The sequence below is a fragment of the Pleurodeles waltl genome, chromosome 3_1, assembly GCF_031143425.1.
Source record: "Pleurodeles waltl isolate 20211129_DDA chromosome 3_1, aPleWal1.hap1.20221129, whole genome shotgun sequence".
Lineage (NCBI taxonomy): Eukaryota > Metazoa > Chordata > Amphibia > Caudata > Salamandridae > Pleurodeles > Pleurodeles waltl.
The window spans coordinates 772028683-772053441 of NC_090440.1; the positions used below are offsets into that span (position 1 = coordinate 772028683).

The 24759-nt window shown below is 44.1% G+C and overlaps 1 protein-coding gene across 3 annotated transcripts in view; it reads right to left on the reverse strand.

Moving 5' to 3' along the window:
• Positions 1-24759, reverse strand: part of USP47 (ubiquitin specific peptidase 47) — a 1215141-nt gene that overhangs the window by 394821 nt on the left and 795561 nt on the right. The gene's annotated exons all lie outside the window — the stretch shown is intronic.

Consider the following 24759-nt stretch of genomic DNA (forward strand, 5'->3'; position numbering starts at 1 on the left):
CACTCAGATTTTTATCAGCACTAGAGGGTTCAGATCATGGTAAGCAGAGTTGATCCTAGTTGATACTACCAGTGTGACTGCCCAGTTCTAGATATAACATCGAAAACCCCAGATTAAGGTTGGCATACCAAAATAGTATATGGTTTACAAGGCCAGGTTCTTTGAGAAGCTAAATCTCAGTTGATTTATACTCTAAAATAATCAATACCAGGGAAGTTTAATGGAGACATTACAGACGAAGACTCAGTTTCTATATCTAGACCACAGACAAGGATTATTCATTACTCTTTCTTCATTATTTTCAGGAGCCAACATTAAGTCATTAAAGAACAAAAACACCTCTACAAGGACCTGGGACTACACATCTTTTATGACCCCAAAAAAGAAACACCAGTAACAGTCAGTCAACTGATGTCCATTTATCCAGGGACAAAAGCACTCGGGAGAAACTGCACTTATCTTTCTTCACTGTTTAGGAGAGTTAGATATGTTTTTCTCCTGGCTTGTCTCTAAATGGATTTTTTTGGTTTACACTGGTGATAAGGCCTAAATAGAAAATTAAATAGAATAGTACTAATCACTAACATGAGAAAGAACTGCTATGCCTAAAACTTTTGTTGTTAAACGTTTAAAAGCATGCCCTAAATGTTGTCAAAACCATGCTGCACGATTTTCAAAATTTGCTACGCTAGCACATTTCTTTAAAAAAAATGTTTCCTCTATAACCTCTTCTTGACTTGGAAAATGGCAATGTAAAGGGTTCTAGGTCTACACGTGATGGATATTGGAATAACTATGTAGGCACCGGGTTGTTTGATAATTTCTTTATTGGTATTAGTATTCCAGATTCTTTCTTATCTCTTTCCTGGGGTTTCTTGTTATGTTTCCTAGTTAGTTCATCAGTGTGATGTGATGTTTTTGCTTCCTCTAGGCGTTAGGGGGGACATCTGAACCTCGTCCGTCCGATGGTGGAATAGGCTCTGGTCTTCGTCCCAGTGGAGATGGACCGGTTTCCCCAAAATAGAAAGAACGGGACATCAGGTAAGTGTAGATGTTGGTTTCAGGGGTTTTTATATGGTTAGTAGGGTAGTGGGAGGGTAGGGGTGCAGGGTTGTGCATGGGAATTGGATCTTTAGTGGGTTCACCTCCCGTGAATATTCTCTCTCTCTTTCTCTCTTGGTAAATTTTTATAGCTGGATGGCTCTTTACACCACCCTGTCTGTGGGTTAATCGTTCTCTCCTTCCTCAAAGTACTTCTCCTTCCTTAAAGCACCTCTCCCCAGTCCTCCCTTCAGGCCCCACTAGACTTTTCCCACCCTGTAACCATTCAGGTAGGAATTTAAACCTGAGGTACGATCATACCTGTGTATGCCACGCCCCTCCTGGGACGTGTCGGCTTCCTCCGTATTTCCCCTGGCGTCTCCCTGGAGCTCTTCGGCACCTCGCACAGCTGTTCGCCGGTCTCCACTGGTCCTTGTGGGCAGCTTTCCTCTCTCCGCTTTCTCCGTCTCCTGGTTCTCCTGGCGTCTCCCTCTCCTCGGTCGCAAGTCTCCTTCTGGCTTCTCTTCTTCCCCAGTACGCCGTCCTACGTCTATTTCAGTCCCTTCTCCCGGGAACTCCTCTTCCGACGTCATTTCCGCTATGCCGGTTCGATCTCGAGTACCCCGGGGGTATGGGTTTATCGGCTCGGGAAGACGATGCGTAACCATGGCAATAGACGCCCGGTTACAGGCAACTTTCTTGAAAACAACAGAACCAGTAATTTCCCACAGGTTGAGAACTCTTATGAATTGTTGACTAAAGAAAACTTGGTAGAATCCTTTTAAAAGGGACCTTACTCTAACAGGTTGGGAGACTATCTTTTGATTTCTTTAGGAGAAGCAGACAAAGACTTAGTAAACTTTGTATATTTTAATAGGTTTCTTTTAAGAACAAAGACAATTATTAATGAAAGGGAGTTGCTGCCGAGAGTAAGTTGTGGCGTAGTAGGGTGCTGCGCTGGTATTAGTCAGATGGTGACAGTTCGCCCTGTGATTGGTGAAGTTCTACGAAGAAGACGTTATGCTTCTGATAATTGTAACTAACACAAATTCTGACAACAATGAAGATTTTAAAGGCGATAAGAAGATTAGTAAGAGGGTATGTGGTGATTCCAATTAGAGAGGGAAAGAAACTCCTCCAGAAGAACACCAGGACAACATATGATGGTAGAGAGGGGATTACATACATATCTCTAGCTCAGAGAATGGAGTAGAATTACAGAAAGGACAGTGGACTGAGTTTCCCAAGATGGGGAACCTTTAACTTGGCAGTAATAAGAGATTTGAGAGAGATGCTGTGTGATTTAAAATCATCCGCTAGACCCACCCAGTTTGAGGCATTATGTGAATGGGAGAGAATGGCTTTAAAGCATGAAAGGGAAAAATATACTAGATGAACCTAAAAGAGCAGTAAGAAATTATGAAGATGCAGTTTGGGATGGGAAGGCACAGATTTGGTGAAAGACTATAGCTGAAGGGACGAGATTATACCCTACACGTATAAAGGAAGAACAGAGAAAACTGAGCGAAGAGGAAAGACTACCTAGAAAGAAGTTTAAGGGAGAAAGTAAGATACAAGAAGAATAAAAGACAGATACTGACACTGAATCAGGGAACAATATATTGGAGGAAATGTTATCAAAGCGTCCTCTGCCATATGTTGAATCATCTGTAAGAGAATATGACATTTGTTTGACAAATGCTACTGCTCCTGTAGATCCTGCAGTTTCACAACTTACTAGCCAAATGCAAACACTGATTCTTGTAAATATATCATCCGTAGTGGAACAGAAGATACCGTCACAAGTAATATTAGCCCAATGATTGCTTCACAGCCTGTTGTCATGCAGCCCTTGAGACAGCGAGCTATTGTTAGTACTCCTGGTCAAATTAGGACTTCCCAGTTGGTATCTCCATCTGAGGTGTCACTTGGGCAGGTTACGGTTACTTAGATTACTGAACTAGAGCCACAGCAAACAAAATCTATACAGGTCACACCAATTGTAGAGAGACAGAAAGCTTCAGGGGCCAATCTAGTAAATAGGTTTGTCCCGACTTCACAGAATTCACAGATTATGGTTTGGCCACCATCACAGAATGTTATGGCATTAGGAGAGGAAACTCGGTTTGTCCTCACGACACAACCTGCACAAGCAAAGAAAGTAACAAGAGAAGGATGGGTTCCAGTATGGAAAAAGGAAGTTATTAGACACTACGGAAAGAAAGAAGACACAGAGAAACTAAGCACTAGCACCTATTTAGTTAGTGCTGAGACACATCCAGAAACCCCCCAAAAAAAGAGACTAATGAACATTCCACAATTGAAAGCAGAACTGGAGGTCTTGCGAGGGTATTTAAACATTAAGTATATTGAGCAATATCAAGAAAAAGAATTAGTCTATTTGTGTAAAGAAATTACCAGAAGAGCAGTACAAGTGCATGCCCAGTTGACAGAATTAGCAAATAAATACAATATTTCAAGGAGTGTGCCTCTTCAGTTGAGCTTTAGGGTGCAGATAGGTGACAATTCAATTGAAAACATGTGCATTCCAAGGCTGCGGATACATCTCAATGAATTAGTGAGATGTGTACGCAAATGTAGTGAGATGGAAAAATACAAAATTAAGTGGACACAAAAGCAGGAAAAGAAAAAGAAGCTAGCGGAGGAAGCTGAGGAGGAAAATAAAAATGACAAGCAATCAGCAAAGAACGAAACCACTACCACATATCCCTTGAGAGAAACACCAATCGGGACATATATGCAGGTGCCATGAAAAGGAGGTGATCTTGTGTCTTTTGCTAACAATTTCCCAAAATTGAGAGCGAGTCAAATGCAATGGTATGCCCAGGTTGAAAGATTTGTGAAAATGTCAAAGCTTTTGTGGATTGATTTAGATACATTTTTTGACATTGTAGTGCAGAGTGAATTGTGGGCTGAATGCAAGGCAGCAGCTCCATGGCCAACCTCAGAGGGAAGTTGGCACTAATGCACCGTTTCCTGTAGTAATGACAAAGCACAATGAGACGACAGTTTTTGAAGAGGAGGAGCTCTCCCAGGATCTGAATTATTTAAAGTTAAACAGAATGCAGCAAGAGGTTAAGAAAACTCTACATGAGTTTTATGAAGGATTGAATAAAGTCTTTCAGCAGCAAATAGGACAGACACATTTAGAACCAGAAGATTTGGATTTCTTTATTATGTCTTTTGTTCTTGGATTGCAACTTGAAATTTGTCAGCATATAAAGCAGAATGTCATTTGTTAGCAGACAAAGTCTTTTGATGATATTCTGAAGTATATATGCATAGTACTGTAGTGATGAACAGGAAATGAGACAGAGAAAGATTAAGGAGAAATTCATGTTAGTCCAAACTAGGTTAGCACAGCAAGGGTTTCAGAATCCTACAGGCGCTGACAATGCAACAGCTATTCAAGAGATGAGAGGAGTGGTGCAGACAGGAATTCAGACATTACTGGGAAGAGGGGTTTCTATAGACTGAGGAACAGGTGTTGATAGTGTGATGCTAAGGAAAACAACTGCCTGTCGTGTGCAATAAGTTGGGACATTGAAAGCAGGAATGCAGATTTAATCCTGATAAGAATCATGGTAATCAATTCCAAGAGATTAATCTGGTCTAGCTATCAAATGTCCCTATGAGACGGACTCAAGCCCCTCTACAGAGTCAAAATCAATTAATACCCATGGCGCAACCCCCTGTGATTCAGCCTAATGTGAACAGAGCCCGATTTAATCAAAACCAATTATCTCGAATGTCCTGAAATGTAATCCACAATCCCAAAATAATATCACAATTCCCAATGTTTGATGAGAACTAGGTTCTGTATTTTGGCATATCACAATGACAGTGCCTTAGAAAGGAGGCAGATTGCTTGCTTGGTGCCATCTTATCAGTAGTGGACCATTTTTAGATGGAATTGTAAATTGACATTCAGTAGTGCTTTTACTAGACACTGGGGCTACCCGTTCCACTGTGATAACAGCAGAAGTACCAGACCTACCCCTCGCAAGAAAAATAATAAGTAATGGTGTTGCAAACAAACTGGTTACTAATCCAATTTCAGAAGAAGTCTGGGTAAGAATAGGATCTTTCACAGACAAACATCAGTTTGTAGTATGCGATTGGAGTCCTGTTAACCTGTTAGGAAGGGCTTTATTATGCATTTTAACTGCACCATCAGTTGTACTCTGGACGGAGTTACTTTCCAGATTCATGATGACGAAAATGTTGGTATTAAATCATTTGTTCAAGGAGCTAATTGAAAAAGTGAACGCGGATATCTGGGATGTTACTGGATCAGACATTGAACTAATAAAATGAGTCGAGCCAGTAAGAGTAAAAGTTAAGCCAGATGCAGTTCCCCAGAAATACATTCTTACCCAATGACACCAGAAACAACAGCAGGAAATTACAACCCTGCCAAACGAAATGTTGGAGAAGGGAATATTAAACTAACTAATTGGAGGTCCATGCAACTCACCAACTATGGGATTACGTAAACAAAATGGGAAATACATAATAGTGCAGGATTTGAGAAAATCAATGCAATCATAATCCCATGTTGTCCCATGGTACTGAATCCAGCCACCATATTTTACCAGATACTGTGTACAACTGAATGGTTCACAGAGATTGACCTCTGTAATGCTTTTTTCTCTATACCTTTACATGAAGACAGCTAGTTCCTATTTTCCTTTGTGTTCCAAGAGAAGGTAATCATGTGGTGTTATGTCCCACAGGGGTATACTGAGAGTCAGTCACTATTTAATCAGATTTCAAAGAAAAAATTGGAACCTATGAAATGACCACATAATTCAGTATTAATTCAGTACATCGATGATCTACTGATCGCATCCAGTACTGAAGAAACATGTCAGGAAGATTCCATAGCATTGCTAGACCATTTAGCTGAGAATGGACATAAGGTGTTCTAGTAAAGAAGGATCTTTCTGACATGGTTCCTCTCACTTTTTGCCTGGTGTCAAGTGTGTTTATGCAGTAGTGCACTGGGGTCTTGCTAACCAGGACCCCAGTGTCTGTGCTCTCTCCTGTGGTTACTGGTAAACTAACTTTTACACCCCATAATTGGCATACTGGTGCACCCATGTAAAGCCCCTAGTATATGGTACTAAGGTACCCAGGGCATTGGTACACCAGGGGACCCACATGGGCTGCAGCATGTGTTGTACAATCAATGGGATCCCATAAAAACTGTCTGTAGGCCTGCCACTGCAGCCTGTGTGAAACGGTGCAAGCACCTTTCACTTCAGATATAAGGCTTCCCTTATATCATGGTCACTGCACTTAGACACTGTAAGTCACCCCTCTGGTAGGCCCTTCAGCCAAAGGGCAGGGTGCATGTCCCTAAGTGGAGGGGTACCCTGCATGAGCAGAGTATCCCTACAAAACCCAGACTCCATTCCCTGGGTTTTGTAAGTCCGGGGAAGCCATCTTAAGGTATGTAGTGGGCACTGGTCAACACGAGTGGTCCAACTACATATTGGCTTCTTTGAACCTAGGCATGTTTGGTATCAAACACGTTGAAGTCATGCAAGTACACCGATTCCAGTGATAGTTGCATGATACCATGTACTCTGGGGGTTCCCTAGAGGATCCCCTAGTTCTGCCTGTGTAGTCTTACGAGGTCTGGCTGCCAGCCCATGCTGCTGCCGACCCCAGACACTGTCCTGCCCTCCTGCTGATAAGCCTAACTCAAGCAGGGGAAGGCAGAACAAAGGATTTCCTGCAAGGGAGAAGTGTGACCACCTCTCCCTTTGAAACAGGTGTATCTGGCCTGGTTTGGTGTGGCCTCTGAGTGCCACCAGACTGCTTTGAAGGGCACAGTTTTGCCCTCCTTGCATAATCCGGTTTGCACCAGTTCAGGAAACCCTGTTCCCGCACTGGTGCAAAACTACACAAAGGACAGGGGAGTGACCACCCCACTGTCCCACACCTCCCCAAGGGAGGTGCATAGAGCTCTGCCAGGTGGGCAGAGAAGGTAGAAGATTCTACCTTCTTGGAAACAAGGTAGGCAGAGGCACCTGGGAGCATCTGATTGGTTAGGCCAGGTAGATAACGTCCCTAGCCCCCTCTGATAGATGGTAATCAACCCCCTTTTAGGGTTACTTAAGGGCTCCCATGAAGGTGGCTCCTCAGATCTGTCGAAAAAGACTTTTCAAGACATCCTCTGTCCTGACCTCCTGAACTGCTGCTGGTCGGCTTTTGGAACTGAAACAAGACTGTATCCAGTTGGGAGGGCTCCCACTGCAACATTGTTTCTCCAGCTCCACCAAGAGTTCCGCAACATCCGTTGCCCTGCACCCTCCAGGGTCACAAGGACTCTGCCTGCATCCAAGAAGCAAGAAGGGGTCTCCCTTGGAGTGAAGGAGTCACTTGGGAGATGGTGGACCATTGCTGCAGCCGCTGGAACGGAACCCCTGTGCACCCCAACTGTTGATCTTCCCAAGGCTTGTTGACTCTTCCTCCAAGAAGATCTTCGAGCTCCTCGGTATCCACGGGTGGGGACACTCTCCAACCTTCTTTGTGCCACCTGGTTTCCTCAGGGTCCACTGGAATCCATAAAAATCCAACTGCGGCAGTCCTGTTTTAGCCTTTGACACACCCAGTCCGATGATAACTCAGCATCCGGGCACCAGTGGGATTCCCGGTACTTACCTCTGGTAATCCTCCATTCTTATACCACTTTTTTATTTCTTTGAATATCGTTCCCTCCCCCAATAGGACCCCATGTACTTTAATGCTTTTGCTGACTGTTACTAAGTGTATTTTTGTGTGTTTTCTCCAGGTGGAGATGTTAGTATAGCTAAAGTGTTGTAATAATGAAACCTTTATTTTTGCAACACCTGGTTTGGGTCTTTCTTGTGACTGGTTAGTGACTGAATATTGTGGTATTGCAGGTGCTTAACATCTCTCCTAGGTAAGCTTTAGCTGCTCACCACAGCTACCCCTAGAGAGCTTCTGCTATCTGGTCACCTAAACACTATCACTAAGGGCAATCATTAAGGGTTGCCTGGACTCAGTTTAGGGTGCCACACCATAGGTGTACACCCTAAACTGAGCCAGCCTGCTACAGGTGTCACCACAGAAATTGCAATATTGTCAAAAGAAGTACAATATTTTGGACACATAATTGAGAAGGGAACAAGACAGGAATGAAATGATTTTAAAAATGAACACCCATAGAACACAAGAAGAGGTCAGAATGTTTCTTGGAATGGTTGGCTGCAGTAAGCAGTGGATACACAATGTTTCAATGGTGTCAAAACCGTTGTTGAAAATGACTAACAAGGATACTACTGATCCAATTCCATGGGACAACTAATTCATGAAAGCGATCCTAAAATTCAGAAAGTCTCTCTTGCGCACCCTCATTGGGAATGCCAGATTACACTATAGAGTTCATTCTGTTCTGCAGTGGGAAGGAAGGGTGCGCTCTCTCAGTGCTAACACAAATTCACGGACGTTACTAAAGACCAATTGTATACTTCTCTATGAATCTTGATCCTGTAGCAACCACTTTGCCTGGATGTTTAAAAGCACTAGCCGCAGTAAACGCAAGTCTCAAAAAGTGTGAAAACATTGTGATGGGATTTCTGTTAACTGTTATGGTCCGGCTTTTTGTTGAGGTGTTCCTAACCAAAACTAAAATACAGAACATCATGAATCTGCAACTTACTACATATGAGCAACAGATATTGTCTGGAAACAACATGGTGTTTTAAACCCCAGGACTATGTTGCCAATACATGAGGAAAGTGGATCTGATCATTATGAATAGGATTGCCTTGATGTCATGGATTTGTACACCAAATCTAGACCAGACATAAAAGATGAGCCTTTGATTAATCCAGATTGTGTGCTTTTGTGGCTCATGCTTAAGAACAATTGAGGGATGCTTAAGAGCAGCATATGCAGTCTGCAATACACAAGAAGTAGTTGAAGCATCTTGCTTACAGGGAATTACATCTGCTCAAGTTGCAGAGTTGATTGTTCTTCCTAGAGCCTGCAAACGAACCAATGGAGTAAGTGACGATTTTCACAGACAGTACGGGTCTGATGTTGTCCATGACCATGGGCAATTGTGGTTGCAGCAAGGTTTCATGACCTCTGCTAGAAATTGGCAACACGTGAAAGATCTATTTCAGGCCTTACAAGAACCCATTGAAATAGCCGTTGTAAAATGTGAGGGCATAGGAGTGACTGTAGCTATGTCCCAATCGGCAACAGGTTTGCTGACGAAATGGCATGTTACTGTGCGACTATGTCATGCACTTATGAAGGATCATACATGATTGTAAATCATGAAGGGATCTTCTTGCAATGATTCTGAGAACTGCAGACAATTGGGATGAATTGAGACTAATGTATGAAAATGCAATGATTAAAGAAAAACAAATCTGGACCAAGTGTGGAATTGATGAATTTTCATGGGTTTCATTAGAAGGGCAACCAATATTACCAGACAATTTATTGATTCCAGCAACACGATAGCTACATGGCCAGGCACATTTCGGTAGAAATACCATAATTAGAACATTCAAACAATACTGGTACAACCCAAGATTTAGACCACAAGCAGAAGAGGTTTGCAACTGATGTGTTGAATGTCAGTAAATTAATATGGGGAAAAGGATCAGTTACACTGAGTTGTAGATAAATCAGGAGGACCCTTCAACAGGATGCAGATGGATTTCATTGAAATGCCACTTTGCAATGGGCTGAGGTACATTTTGGTGACTGTATGCATCTTTTCCAGGTGGGTGGAGGCATATCCAACAAGAAGAAATTACAGTCTAACAGTGACTAAATTACTATTGAGAGAGCTGATAACAAGGTATGGTATTTGTCTCCTTCTCTGGAAACAGATCAAGGTACTCACTTTAATAGTGAGATTACAAAACTGTTGTGTGCAGCATTGAGAATTGATCAGAAACTTCATTGCAGTTACCGTCCAGAAGCTTCCGGAATTGTTCAGTGTAAGGAAATGCCTTCTTGGCATGGTTACCCACTGACTTTTTGCCTTTGCTGATGCTAAGTTTTGATTGAAAGTGTGCTGGGACCCTGCTAACCAGGCCCAGCACCAGTGTTCTTTCCCTAAACTGTACATTTGTTTCCACAATTGGCACAACCGTGGCACTCAGATAAGTCCCTTGTAACTAGTACCCCTGGTACCAAGGGCCCTGATGCCAGGGAAGATCTCTATGGGCTGCAGGATGTCTTATGCCACCCTCGGAACTCCTCACTCAGCACACGCACACTGGCTAACAGCTTGTGTGTGCTGGTGGGGAGAAAATGACTAAGTAGACATGGTACTCCCCTCAGAGAGCCATGCCAACCTCACACTGCCTGTGGCATAGGTAAGTCATCCCTCTAGCAGGCCTTACAGCCGTAAGGCAGGGTGCACTATACCACAGGTGAGGGCATATGTGTATGAGCACTATGCCCCTACAGTGTCTAAGCAAAACCTTAGACATTGTAGTGGCAGGGTAGCCATAAGAGTATATGGTCTGGGAGTCTGTCAAACACGTACTCCACAGTTCCATAATGGCTGCACTGAAATCTGGAAAGTTTGGTATCAAACTTCTCAGCACAATAAATGCACACTGATGCCAGTGTGCAATTTATTGTAACATGCACCCAGAGGGCATCTTAGAGATGCCCCCCTCAATACAAATCCGACTACTAGTGTTAGGCTGATCAGTTCCTGCCAGCCTGCCACAAACCAGACAAGTTTCTGGCTACATGGGGAGAGTGCCTTTGTCACTCTGTGGCCAGGAACAAAGCCTGTACTGGGTGGAGGTGCTTCTCACCTCCCCCTGCAGGAACTGTAACACCTGGCGGTGAGCCTCAAAGGCTTACCCCTTTTGTTACAGCGCCCCAGAGCATCCCAGCTAGTGGAGATGCCCGCCTCTACGGCCACTGCCCCCACTTTTGGCAGCAAGGCTGGAGGAGATAATGAGAAAAACAAGGAGGAGGCACCCACCAGTCAGGACAGCCCCTAAGGTGTCCTGAGCTGAGGTGACCTCTGCCTTTAGTTTTGGAGGATTCCCCCAATAGGATTAGGGATGTGCCCCCCCCCCCCCCCCCCCCCCCCCCCCCCCCCAGGACAGTAGCCATTGGCTACCTCCCTCCCAGACCTTAACACCCCCCTAAATTTAGTGTTTAGGGGCACCCCAGAACCCAGGAAATCAGATACCTGCAACCTGAACTACAAAGAAGGACTGCTGACCTACAAGCCTGACGACGACAACTGTTTTGGCCCCAGCTCTACCGGGCCTGTCTCCCGAGTCGAAAACCTGCAACCAGCGACGCATCCAAAAGGGACCAGCGACCCCTGAAGCCTCAAAGGACGCCCTGACCACCAGGACCAAGAAACTCCCATGAGCAGCGGCTCTGCTCAACAACCTGCAACAAAATTGCAACTTTTCTTCAACTTTAAAGACCTCACTCTTCCCGCCGGAAGCGTGAGACTTCACACTCTGCACCAGACACCCCGGCTCTGGATCCAGAGAACCAACACCACAGGGAGGACTCCTCGCGACTGCGACCCCGTGAGTAGCCCGAGATGACCTCCCTGGACTCCCACAGCGACGCCTGCAGAGAGAATCCAGAGGCTCCCCCGACTGTGACTGCCTGTAAACAAGGGACCAAGCCTGGACCAAGCACTGCGCCCGCAGCCCCCAGGACCAGAACAAACCGAACCTCAGTGCAGGAGTGACCCCCAGGCGACCCTCTGCCTTGTCCAAGTGGTGGCTGTCCCGAGAAGCCCCGTGCCTGCCTGCACCGCTTGAGTGACCCCCTGGTCCCTCCATTGAAACCTATTCAAAACCCGATGCCTGCTTTGCACACTGCACCCGGCCGCTCCTGTGCCGCTGAGGGTGTGTTTTGTGTGCCTACTTGTCCCCCCCCCCAGTGCCCTACAACCTCCCCCCCCCCAGTCTTCCCCCGAGGACGCAGGTACTTACCTGCTGGCAGACTGGAACCGGAGCACCCCTGTTTTCCATAGGCGCCTATGTGCTTTCGGCACCTCTTTGACCTCTGCACCTGACCGGCCCTGAGCTGCTGGTGTGGTAACTTCGGGGATGCCCTGAACCCCCAACGGTGGGCTACCAATGCCCAGGAACTGAATAACAATTGCCTGAACAACTAAAACAACTAAAACCATAAAAAACAAAAAGAAAACCTTACCTTAAAATTAGTTGTTCAGGCAATTGTTATCAGGCACAATTGTTGATTAGACAGTAGTTGTTCAGTACTTAGTTGTAGAGACTTTTTAGTTGTTTAGCAGTAGTAGTTCAGGCAAGTAGTGGTTTAGACCTAGTTGTTCAGGATGTTTCCCTTTTAAAATTGCTTATTGCCATTTTAACAAAGGCTGTATACGATATTGCTTTAATCCAAAGTTCCTAACTTACCTGTGTGAAGTACCTTGCAGTTTTTTTTATTTACTTCAAATCTTGAACTTGTGGTTCTTAAAATAAACTAAGAAAATATATTTTTCTATATAAAAACCTATTGGCCTGGAGTTAAGTCTTTGAGTGTGTGTTCCTCATTTATTGCCTGTGTGTATACAACAAATGCTTAACACTACCCTCTGATAAGCTTACTGCTCCACCACAGTACCACAAAGTAGAGCATTAGAATTATCTAATGTTGCCACTATCTTACCTCTAAGGGGAATCCTTGGACTCTGTGCACAATATTTCTTGCTTTGAAATAGTGTATACAGAGCCAACATTCAACAAATGAATGGGACTATTAAATCAAGATTGGCTAAAGTCTATTAAAGTGGCCAGGTGCTTTGCCCCTAGTCCTGATGAGTTTGCGAAATACACCAGATCGAAAAACTGGGTTGTTTCCCCACTAAGTTTTGATGAGGAGAGCCATGAGACTGCCTACAGTCCCCACAAATGTGCCCGTAAACATAACAGATGACATGGTACTCGATTACTGCAAAGGTCTGGCTGGTGTGGTATGTTCTGTGTCTCGATAGGCTGAAGCTGTAATGGAGAACCCAAGCCAAGGACAGAGCACACAATCTAAATCCTGGAGAATGGATTTACATTAAGAAGCATGTGAGAAAGTCCTGTGTAGAGCCTCATTGGAAAAGCCCCTTTCAGGTAATGCTGACCACCAACACTGCAGTAAAGTGTGCTGGAATTCCAAATTGGATTCATGCCTTACACACTCAAAAGGCAAGAAATCCAGAAGAAGAAATACAGCCTAGTGCTTTGTTATACGTGCCACTGAACACTGCAGAAGAAGAAATCAGTGGTCAGAATCAGCAAAAAGAAAACTGGGGTAGGGAATCTCCTACAGGTGAAGCGGTCAAACTGCCGGACATCTCAGAGTGGAGACAACTATGAGGTGCAATTGTAATTGTCGGAAAGCAAGGTTCAAAAGGAAACGAAGAAGCACCAAGGAAACATGAGGACCCAGGAGAAGGTACAAGTTCCAGTGACAGTCACAATAACAAAAGAACAGTAACTGAGATCAGGCATAGGAGTGCCAAACTGAAACAAAGATTGAGTGTGGGCAATAATCTACCACCACTGGAAACAATCAAAGAGGAAGAAGACTCAAGTGGTGTTAGTGAAACTGAAGAATCATCAGACACACTCAGAAGGTCAAAAAGAGCAGAGATCCCATATCAAAGATATTCATCACTTGAATGGACATACTACCTGGGACAAATACTTAACATACCAATCTCTGAAATAATTGAATGGAGCACAGAACAGCCTGAACCTCCCTGACAAAAAAGAAAATACGCTGAAAGAGAAAAACGAAAATCTTCAAAAATTGCAAGACAATTCAATGAATAAAGAATAAATAAAGAAATACCAAGAAGAAGTGTACCTAGAGCTGAGATTAAGAAAACTACATTTAGGGATAACAATTAAGAAGACCATTGACTAGGGTTAGGAAGTGCCTAACAAAAATTTTACTAACAAGGAATTAGGAAAAAAAATATATATTTTTCCTCATTGCTGTTAATATGGTCTATTTAACACCAGAGACCGAGAAGCTGATATCTTTATTAAAGAACGCAACACATAATTTCACAATAGACGAAGACAGACTGAAAACATCCTTTGTGGACTATATGAAAGATGACTATGCAATGAATGTTTATTCAAGATTAGTGCAAGAATACACTAGAGCTTTAGAGGTTAAGGATTGCTGCATTTGTGCACACATGCTTTCTTCCACAGATGAACAAGTCGCATATCATCACATACCACTTATTTACACTACTTCCTGCAGTACAGTGCTTAGCCTAGTATACAGATTGCTGCATATGAAATATTTTTCAAATTATGAAATGGTGCTGTCCTATTTTAGTGGTGATAATATGTATTATTGCTTTTTACTACTTCTGTGCAATAATAAGATTGCTAATGAAGAAACAGAAAATGAATTAAAAAAACTAATGAAAAGTTACATAGAAATGAGTGAAAGAGAGAAGAATGTAAGAAAATAAAAGAAAAAGAAAAACTAAAATGAAAAACAAGAATCTGAAATTATTAAAGAATAGTTATTGAAGTAGGTTTACGATGAATTCAAACCATCACGGGGGGGAAAGAGGATTGGTAAGGCCCCCATAGAAAATAAAAAAATAAAAAATCATAATACTAATCACTAACATGAGAATGAATTGCTATGCTTAAAACTGTTGTTGCTAAATGCTTAAAAGCATGCTGAACTGTCTCACCCTTGGCTGCATAACTTGCAAAACTTGCTAAGGCACATTTTTTTAAAATAATGTTTCTTCCATAACCTCTTCTTGACTTGTAAATTGACAGAACTTTCTTTAAAACAACAGAACCAGTACTACTTACACCCTTACCTACCTACTAAACCGCTTTGGAATACCCTAACCTGTATTTAGAAAAGAACATTGCTAGAGTTTGAAACAAGACGATGCATTGTCTACGGCTGCAACAACTCAAGGATGTTATAACACTTAACAATTGTATCAATCAAATTAATTATAGAAGGTGACCTAGAGAAAGAGTAGGGCAGATGACAGATCTTCAGAGAGCTGATCAGAGAGAACCCTGATTGACTGAATGACGACCACTATGCCTTATGCTTTGAGCCAATATTTCTTGCCACTGCTGCTGTTGGAGCTGAGAGTTATGGGGGTAACTAGAGAGCATTATCTGAACAATATAGAGCGAGTGAAGTGAGAGTTTAGAGAGATCATGTTGACTTTATCCGCTTAGGGAAATAGATTAAGCTAAGAAAAGTTGTAGGAACTTTCCAGCTACTGAGCTACTAAGATACAACAGTTATTCATTCCGATGCAGAGATTGTATTAGGCCTTACAGAGAGTTGATAAATTGTTTCAGAATGGTAGGATAGCTGTGAGCACGAGACAGATAACTGTGAGAATCCTGGTTAACAGACTGAATGTTCTTTTCTAACTTTCCCAGACTAAGCAACAGTATTATTTAGATGTACTGGAATTGTGGGACGGGAAACAAATAGAGTAGAGACAGATTCTGAACACTCTTCATGTGTGTTTCATAACTTGATATTTTGGATAATAAAACTATGTTAATTATTTAAATACATATTTCAGAACTATTAGAACTATCCTTATTGACTCAAATGGAACGAAGTTGTTAATTAAGAGATTGCTAATGCAGTTTATAATTTTTTCAGCCACTCTCAGATAAAGATTCAATCTGAGGTTAGAGATAAAAGTAAATGAGATAATAAATTAAAGGGGGACAGTGCACCCAGCACTAGGATTCCCCCAGTAGATAGTCTTTAAAAAGAGGAGCGTATTCTATTCGGCAGGCTTTCCCGCTGCCAAAGAACAAGCAAGCTTAAGTGCTGGCCGGATGGTCTTACCGGAGGCAGTGGAACAAGTTTACATTCTGTGTATGCTTTTGGTTTAACTGGCAATAGTCAGACCCATGTGCGCTGACGGCATATTAATTACAGATGTCTCGAGCTCTGCCGTTTGGTGGTCTCAGTCTTCTGGTGTACAGGCATGGGGCAAGGAAGGAGAGCTGCAGCACCTGTAGGAAGCTGGCTCTCTATATAGTGCTCTAAAATGAAGTACACTGGGCAGAGTCCAGTGGATCCCCAATTGGTATTGCAGAGGCAAAAGTAAATAGGACTAATGCTCTTTTTGTGGTAGTGTGGGCAAGCAGTTAGGCTTATCAGAGGGTAGTGCTAAGCATTTGTTGTACTCACAGAGACAATAAGTAAGACACACACTCAATTAATAAATCCGAGACCAATTTTGAAAAATAACAACTCTTTTTATATATCTTTCAAACCCAAGAACTTAGTAATCAGGTAAGTAGACTGTTAACCATAAATACTTAGCAGTTTTAAAAATAGACAGTGCAATTTTCAGAATTCTCTCAAGGTTATCCTCTGGAGAAAAAACAATGTTGAGCAAACAAAGGGTTAACAACAACTTACAAAGCCAATCTCAGGGAGTTAGGTACTGGGCACTGATCGGAACCACACCAACAGGTCACACCAGGCGGCCCTGGGGCAGCCGGGTGCAGAGGTGCAGTAAGGCATCAGGTGCCTAATAGTTTCCTATAGGAGTTTGGTCCTCGTAAAGACAGGCTGCAGGCTTTGGCGCGGTAGCCAATCAGGGACAACAAACAGGTAGGTAGAAGATTTGGGGTGCTCAGGGAAATAGGTGACCCTTTGATCATCTTCTCCTGTGCCCAGTGGCAATGGATAAATAGGCGTTGGGTTTTCACGTCTGGGAGCACTCGAGGTCAGGGGGTGTTGTGTGTTGAGGCTGTAGGCGTCAAGGGGAAGTCTGGCAGGGGTGGACCCAGGTTGGAATCAAGCTCTTAGGAGCTGGGGGATGTCGTTGTCACCGATGAGCTACCTCAGCCGGGGTCAGTGGTCACAGGCGCTGTGGTTGCTGGAGATATCACATTTTCTCTCTCCACAAGACTGTGGGAGTGGGGGGCTGCGTGCAGAGGCTGCAGGCACCTCTGGAGAGTCCAAGATGGGTGAGACCACACTGGACTCAGTTTCTGGGCAGCTTGGGACCCACAATGGCAGCATCAGTTGGCTTCACCTTGGGTCGTTGACAGCAGGTGCAGTGGTCACTTCTCTGGTGTTGGGTTTCCAGGGGTCTAGCAGCTGCAGAGTCTTTTCCTTAGAGTTTCTTGTTACTGGGCAAGTTCGGTGCTCACGGGAGACTTGAGTCTATTTTGAAGGCTGGACAAGTTGGCTTTTTGTGCAAGGATCCTTCGAGGTCAGCAGGCCTGCCGGAGGGGCTGGGTCCAGGTCAGCTGCTTCTTCTTTCCCTCTTTTGTGGGAGCAACTCTTCTTTGTCCGGGTCTTCTTAAATTGTCCAAATCTGACTTCTAGGGTTCAGGGGTGCCACCTAAATACTCAATTTAGGGGCGTTAAAGGGAGTGAAAGGCGGTAGCTAAAGGGCTGCCAACCTTTAGAGAGACTATACCCTTTCTATGACCACTTCTGCTGGGAAGTGGGCATATCGCTAACCTTAGTGGTCTAATTCCTTTCAAACAAGATGGAGGAATTTGAAAAGAAGTCTGCACTTCAGCTCGTCCACCCTAGGAGTGGGACTGACATGAAGTGGGCACTCCTCCTAATTTAACTAATTTTTCCACCTGTGTTGCTGCCAAAAGTGTGGTCAAGACAGTGAGGGTTGGTCATCTCCGCTATCTGGAAAGACCTGGGTTGCATTACAAAAGTGGCAAGGCCTTTAAAGCTCCCCGTCCTGGAATGTCCATACTGCCTGGGAGAGGAGATCACAAATCTGTCCAGTGCAGGCTTTTGTCTCAGGTCCTCAAGAGTGCTGGCTCTCACTTTAGGGGCGCAGAAATGCATCTGTGATGGCTGAAATGGTAAGGACACTGGTAGTTAGTGGATTTTCAGGGGCCTTACATCCTGCTGGACACCGCAAGCTTCATGATATCTTTGATTCACACTACTTATTTCACATATTTGAACCTTGACTTTGTGGCACCTGCAGTTGCTCATGTACATCAGAGCTGAATGCCTCAATTCCCACAGTGTCTGGCTGCTAAGGAACTCAACCTTCATGGCATCTCAGCAAGCATGACCTTACCTTTTGATTGGGTGCCATTCTGATACGTCAGCTTTCTTCTAAATAGAGTATTTAAACCTACTGAATTTTTTTAGACTCCCAGAAACACATGGAGTACCTTAGTGGAGAATATACTATAAATGGCTGATGGAAAGTTGAACATTAGGTACATTCTGAGGGCTTTATGCTATTGTGAACAAATGAGCAGTAATGTGTATCATCAATGCATCATTAGAGCAAACAGAGAAGTTTACAAGTAGAAATCAGTGGTACCAAAGTTAGCCTAGACTTGTGATATTAAAGCACAGGAATGAGAGGAAAGAAAACTGCACAGCAAAAAAAAATGTCTTGGTTGCAAATAAATTTATCATTAGAATGCTGAAGTGTTCTTTGTAAATAATTCCAGGGCCCTAACAAATGACAGCCACCAGTGTTAACGCCGGGATACCTCAATTTAGGACAAAACAAGGATAAGGGTCAACTCCAACACAGACAGTAGCTCTGATTTTTGCCAGAACAAGGGCCAGAGTGATGAAAAGACAAAGAGCTCAGACTCAAAGAAGAATGTTGCCTACACAGAAGCTTCTGCCAGTTTCTGATCTTTGAACGGCCTACACGGGATATGGGTGCTTAGCAAAGAGGCTACTCTGATAACCTATCCTTCCAAGTCGGAAGACCTGTTGAACGAATGCTCTTGAAATTTGATGACGCAACACTTATTTTTTGAGATCTCCAGAGCCTTTAATCATGATGGAGATTTAAGCATTTTAGAGTGAGGTGTTATGAGAAGATGGTCAGATGGAACATGTAGCCAATTTGATGGTCTGTCACACGCATAACGGTCTGATTTATACTTCTTGCAAAGAAACTGAAAAAATAGACCAAACAACAGCAGAACAATAAAAGCAGCTTTAACAAGACGCCTACCACCAAATAATCTGAGGAAAAAGAAACCGGATGAAAGCAGTTAGAACAGCTCATTCTGGTGAATTTACTTTTTTGTGCCAAATAGGTTGTTGTTTTCCCCTGAAACTGGCAATCCATCACCTCAAAGAACCCACAGAAGGACCTTTTGTTTCTAGCACTACTTTGTAACATTTTTTTTTTTTTACCTTTAACAGGCGGTCCGCCTAAATGTCCCTCATTTTCAATCTCCTTTGCCCAATTCTCTCAGTTATTTATATTTCCTACTGTATAATTTTACCTACTCAGCCTTTTAGCCTATTGCTGTTTTTTTTATATGGTTGTAAATTAAGAGAGTGGTTCCTCAATTTCCTTTGGTACCCGTTATTTTTGTTTTTTATTTTCATGCCAGCGTATCTTCTTTTCCTCAAGTCTACTTCCGTCCTTCTGCTCTGGCTTTTCCCTTACCCTTCTTTTGCTGGTGCACTGGATTTCTGGACTCGGGTTCGGTTGAAAACCGTGGGCAGACAACTCAAATATTGGCTTTCACCGTTTTTGTCTTATTAATTCCTCCATACTAATTATCTGCTGAAGAAATGTTCCTCTAGATATGGGATTTGACAGCAGGAATGAGACGGGTATTTATCATTTTTTTATCTTCAAGTATCAATAATGATGTTTGATTACATTTGGCTTATTTGAAATTGTGTAAAATGGTTTGTTATTGAGATGATGTTTCAATATGGGAATCTGCCCAGATTTATTTTTTCAATTGTGTATCCTTTAATTATAGTTTTCAGTGGAATGAGGAAGAGTAGATTGTTATGCTGATGTATTTCAAGTTAGCGTTTCTTTCAGTGCCAAACCTAATAATCGGCAGTAAAGACAGAAGAACAATTTCAGATACTACGTAGGAAGTTGGCTCTGTATATACTATCTCAAAGAGAGAGGTAGTGTGCACAGAATCCAAGCTTAAGATAAGATAGTGGCAAAATTAGATAATTCTAATGCTCTATTTTGTGATAGTGTGGTCGAGCAGTAGGCTTATCAGAGGGCAGTGTTAAGCATTTGTTGTACACACACAGGCAATAAATGAGGAACACACACTCAAAGACTTAACCACAAGATTTAAGATTTGAAGTAAATACATAAAATGCAAGGTACTCCACAAAGGTAAGTTAGGAACTTTGAATTAGAGCAGTAACATACACAGTTTTAGTTAAAATGGCAATAAGCTATTTTAACCAGTCGGGTGCCTTGGACGAGGTCACCCCGTCCTACACCTGGGACCCCCCATGTGCACCCCACCCACCCCCTCAAGGCGGGGATGGAAGGGGAAGCCCTTCCCCTCCCACCCCACCCCCCACCAGCAATCTGATGACGTCAGCGCGCGCACAGCGCGCCGACGTCATCAAGTATTCCCGGGATGCGCTGGAAGCCATTTGCTTCCAGCGCGTCGAGGGAAGAGGACTTGTTTCGGTAAGTCCTTCGGGGGAAACAGACACGGGGGAAAGGAAAGGGTTTTTCCTTTCCCCCTGTGCCTGTTTTCACTGGATTCCTGCTGCACGATCGCGGGCAGGGCCCACGATCGTGGAGCAGGACTCTCCACTAGACACCAGGGATTTTTTGGGGTATTTTTTTTGGGGGGGGGGGTTTAGTGTTTCGCCCCCCCCAAGTGCAGATCGCCGTTTATTTTGGGGGCGACCCCTTGGGCAAGGATCGCTCCCCTAGGGGGCTATTTATTTTTTTCTGTTTCGGCCCCCCGAGGGCAGATCAGCCATGTTTTTGGATGATCTGGCCCCTGGGGGGGTGGGGGGGAGGGGGTCGAAGCACACTAGGCGCCAGGGATTGTGTGGTGTGTGTGTGTGGGGTGTGTTTGGGGGCACCCCAAAGTGAGGAAAGTTCGTATTGGCCATCTCTGCCCCTTTTTTTGTTTTGTGTTGGGGGTGCCCCCTTTGGGAAGGGTCGCCCCCTAAAGGGGCAACAGAGCTGTTGCCCATGGGGGCAGATCGGCCAATTTTGTTTACGCCTACCTGCCCCCATGGGGGGCAGAATCCACTTAGGTACCAGGGACAATTTCTAAGTTCTTGGTGGTGGAGTGTTTGTTATAATCACAAATACTTCGCCAGTTGACAATGTATTTCTTCTTTTTCTTCTAGTTCAACACGTTTGCTTCCTATGCTGTGGATCCTTGCGGTTTTGGCAGTAGTTGTCCTGCGGTTTGCATAGTTGCATGTTTTAGGTAAGTGAAAGCAATTTACTCCAAAGGAGTATTGTTGACATGCATGAATGACATGTTTGTAGGTGGTGTACTAAATGCAGTATTGTGTGTGAAATTGTCCTTAGATTTGAGCACAATGATATTTGTGTTGTCATATATCTAATTTGCTTTTTTCTTTTTTCTTTTTAGTGGGATATCATTGGTGATTGCTGTGTCTGTGCAGAGTAGTTGCTGGTGAGTAGCTTTTTCAGGCAAGTGAGTGGTATAGTTTTTTAGTACATAACTCTTAGTGATAAAGCTACACTTTGTTTATTACTTATTTAGTGCTAGTTGGTGTTGGCAATCCATTTGTTGTTAGTAAAGATCATGGCTAGCCGCAGAGTGACCGCTCAGCAGGTTGTTGACATGCTCTTTGAGTCGTCTTCAGACCATGATTACGAGACTGACTCTGCATCTGAGGCAGAGGAGGAAGTGGGAGATTCTGGCAGTGAGTTTTCTGTCCGAGAGTATTCTTCTGATGAGGAAGCTACTCTCAGTGCAGATGAAGGGCCTGTTGTAGAGGAGGACATTGATGTGCCAAGAGTGCAGCAGCCTGGGGCTGAAGGGTTTCCCCATTAGAAGACCTGACACCTGGATTGCCCCAAACATTGAGCAGCCACAGTTACCTGCATTTACTGGTCTCCCAGGGTGTAGAGTCAATACGGAAAACATTTTGCCTGTCCATTTCTTTCACTTGTTTATGGACGATGTATTTTTGGAAGAGATTGTGGAGCAGACTAATTTGTATGCAGAGCAATATTTGAGGGACAACGCTGCCAGACTTAAGCCTCAGTCTAGAGCTACTCAGTGGGTTCCCACATATCTGGAAGAGATGAAAAAGTTTTTAGGTTTTGACTTTTTTGATGGGGTTGATCAGGAAGCCGTCACTGGCTTCTTATTGGTCTACTAGTCCCTTGATGGCAACGGCTATATATCCTGCAACTATGACACGTAATCGGTATTTGCTTCTTCTTCGTATGCTGCATTTTGTAGACAATGCTTTAGCCTTGCCACGAGATCACCCTGATTGTGACCGTCTTTTTAAGATTAGGCCTGTCCTTGATCATTTTGTAGATCGTTTTTCAGAGGTCTATGTTCCAGGCAAAGAGATAAGTGTGGATGAGTCTTTGGTCCTTTTCAAGGGGCGTTTAGTTTTTAAGCAGTACATTCCTAGTAAGAGGGCACGGTATGGGATTAAATTGTATATGCTGTCAGAAAGCAATACAGGATATGTGTATAATTTCTGGGTCTACACTGGTAGGGATTCCAGTATTGACCCTCCTGGTTGTCCGGCCACTTTTGGAGTTAGCGAAAAAATTGTGTGGGAACTTGGTAGACGGATGTTTAACAAAGGTCACCATTTGTACGTAGATAATTTCTACACTGGAGAGCAGTTGTTCAAGGAGTTGTTTAGAGTGGACATTGTTGCTTGTGGCACAATCCGTTCTAACCGGAAAGGCTATCCAAGGGAGATTGTCTGTTAAAAACTTGAGAGGGGACAGTGCAGTGCCTTGCGGAATAATGAGCTGCTAGCTCTGAAATGTTCAGACAGGAGGGATGTGTACATGCTGTCTACCATCTATGATGAGAGTACTTCCCATGTGACTGTTTGGGGTCAGGTTGCGGAAGTGCGCAAACCTGCGTGCATTTTGGACTACAATAGGCACATGGGTGGTGTTGATAGAGTAGATCAGAGGTTGGAACCTTACACTGCTCTGCGTAAGTCTTACGTGTGGTATAAAAAGTTGGCCCTACATTTATTTCATTTGGCAACTTTTAATGCTTTTATTGTATTCAAGGATTGTTCACCTGAGTCAAGGATGACCTCTGTTAAATTTCAGGAGTCAGTGATAGAAAGCCTTATTGTGGTGGAACAGGCAAGAGTTCCTAGAGTAGAAGTGGTGGAGGATGTGGCTAGATTGAAAGATCGGCACTTTCCAGATCACATTCCTCCCACTCCCAAAAAAGACTTGCCCACAAAGAAATGTAGAGTATGTGCCCGGAGATCAATCTGGAGGGAGAGCCAAATGTACTGCCCCGAATGCCCTTCAAAGCCTGGGCTGTGTGTGGCCAGCTGTTTTCGAAGTTACCACACAAGGAAAAACTTTTGGGAAATACCGTGAGCGTAAACTGTCTGTTTTATATTTTCATATGTTGTGTTTCACGGTTGGCATCACTGTCATGTATTTAGTTAGAGCTTTTGTGTTTGTAATTTTGTACTTATTTTTATAATTAGTTAGTGGTTTCTTTGTTGTTTATAAACAAAAAAAAAGTGATGTGGTGCGCGTGGGGTGGCGCTTGGCGTGCGTGGGGTGACGCTTGGCTGGCGGTGTGTGTGTGGGTGGCGCTTGGCTGGCGGTGTGTGTGTGTGTGGGTGGCGCTTGGCTGGCGGTGTGTGTGTGGGTGGCGCTTGGCTGGCGGTGTGCTGTGTGGGTGGAGTGGGGTGGCGCTTGGCTGGCGGTGTGGGTGGGGTGGCGCTTGGCTGGCGGTGTGCGTGGGGTGGCGCTTGGCTGGCGGTGTGCGTGGGGTGGCGCTTGGCTGGCGGTGTGCGTGGGGTGGCGCTTGGCTGGCGGTGTGCATGGGGTGGCGCTTGGCTGGCGGTGTGCATGGGGTGGCGCTTGGCTGGCGGTGTGGGTGGGGTGGCGCTTGGCTGGCAGTGTGGGTGGGGTGGCGCTTGGCTAGCGGTGCCAGCCAAATGCCAGTCCACACACTCATCAGCTGGTGAGATTGCTGTATCAAGCATGTGGGCGTATGAAAGTGATGGGCCCTTGACTGGCGCTGTCTGTCGATGCAAGTCTTGTAATGTGCTGGGCCCGTGGCTGGCGGCGTGAATGGTCTTGTGCATGTCATGTATGAAAGGTGTGTGAATGGACTGTAAAGCGGTTGGTGCCTTGCCGTGGCTTTACAGCTCACGAGCTGTGAGTCAATGGTTCAGTTTTTTTGGCCTTTCAGTTATTACCAGTGCATTTCACTTTTGTGAAATCTCTTGTTAATAAAATTTGATCTACTGAACCATCACTCACCCTCGTTCCAAATCCAACCAGTATGTGTGGTACAAATGACAAAACCTGCTCCGCTGTAATCAGGCGTCGCAGCACACTTGAGACACGCTAGGTGTCTCAGGTGGGACCCCGATGATGAAGCATGCCACCAACTTGGTTGGTGGGTGAGGGGTCTTTTTCACATAACCTAAGTGCGTTTCTTTTCACAATTTTAGTGTTTGGCACATCACAGACGTATGTGGACACATCAAAATGATATATTACAAAACTACCTGTGTTTGGGGGGGGAGGGGCCACCTATGTTTTTGGTCCTGGGTGCGGCCTTCATCTAGGGAACCTACCAAACCCAGACATTTTTTAAAACTAGACACCCCAAGGAGTGCAGGGAGATGTGACTTGCGTGGATCCCACAACATTTTCTTACCCAGATGCCTCTGCAAACCGCAAAC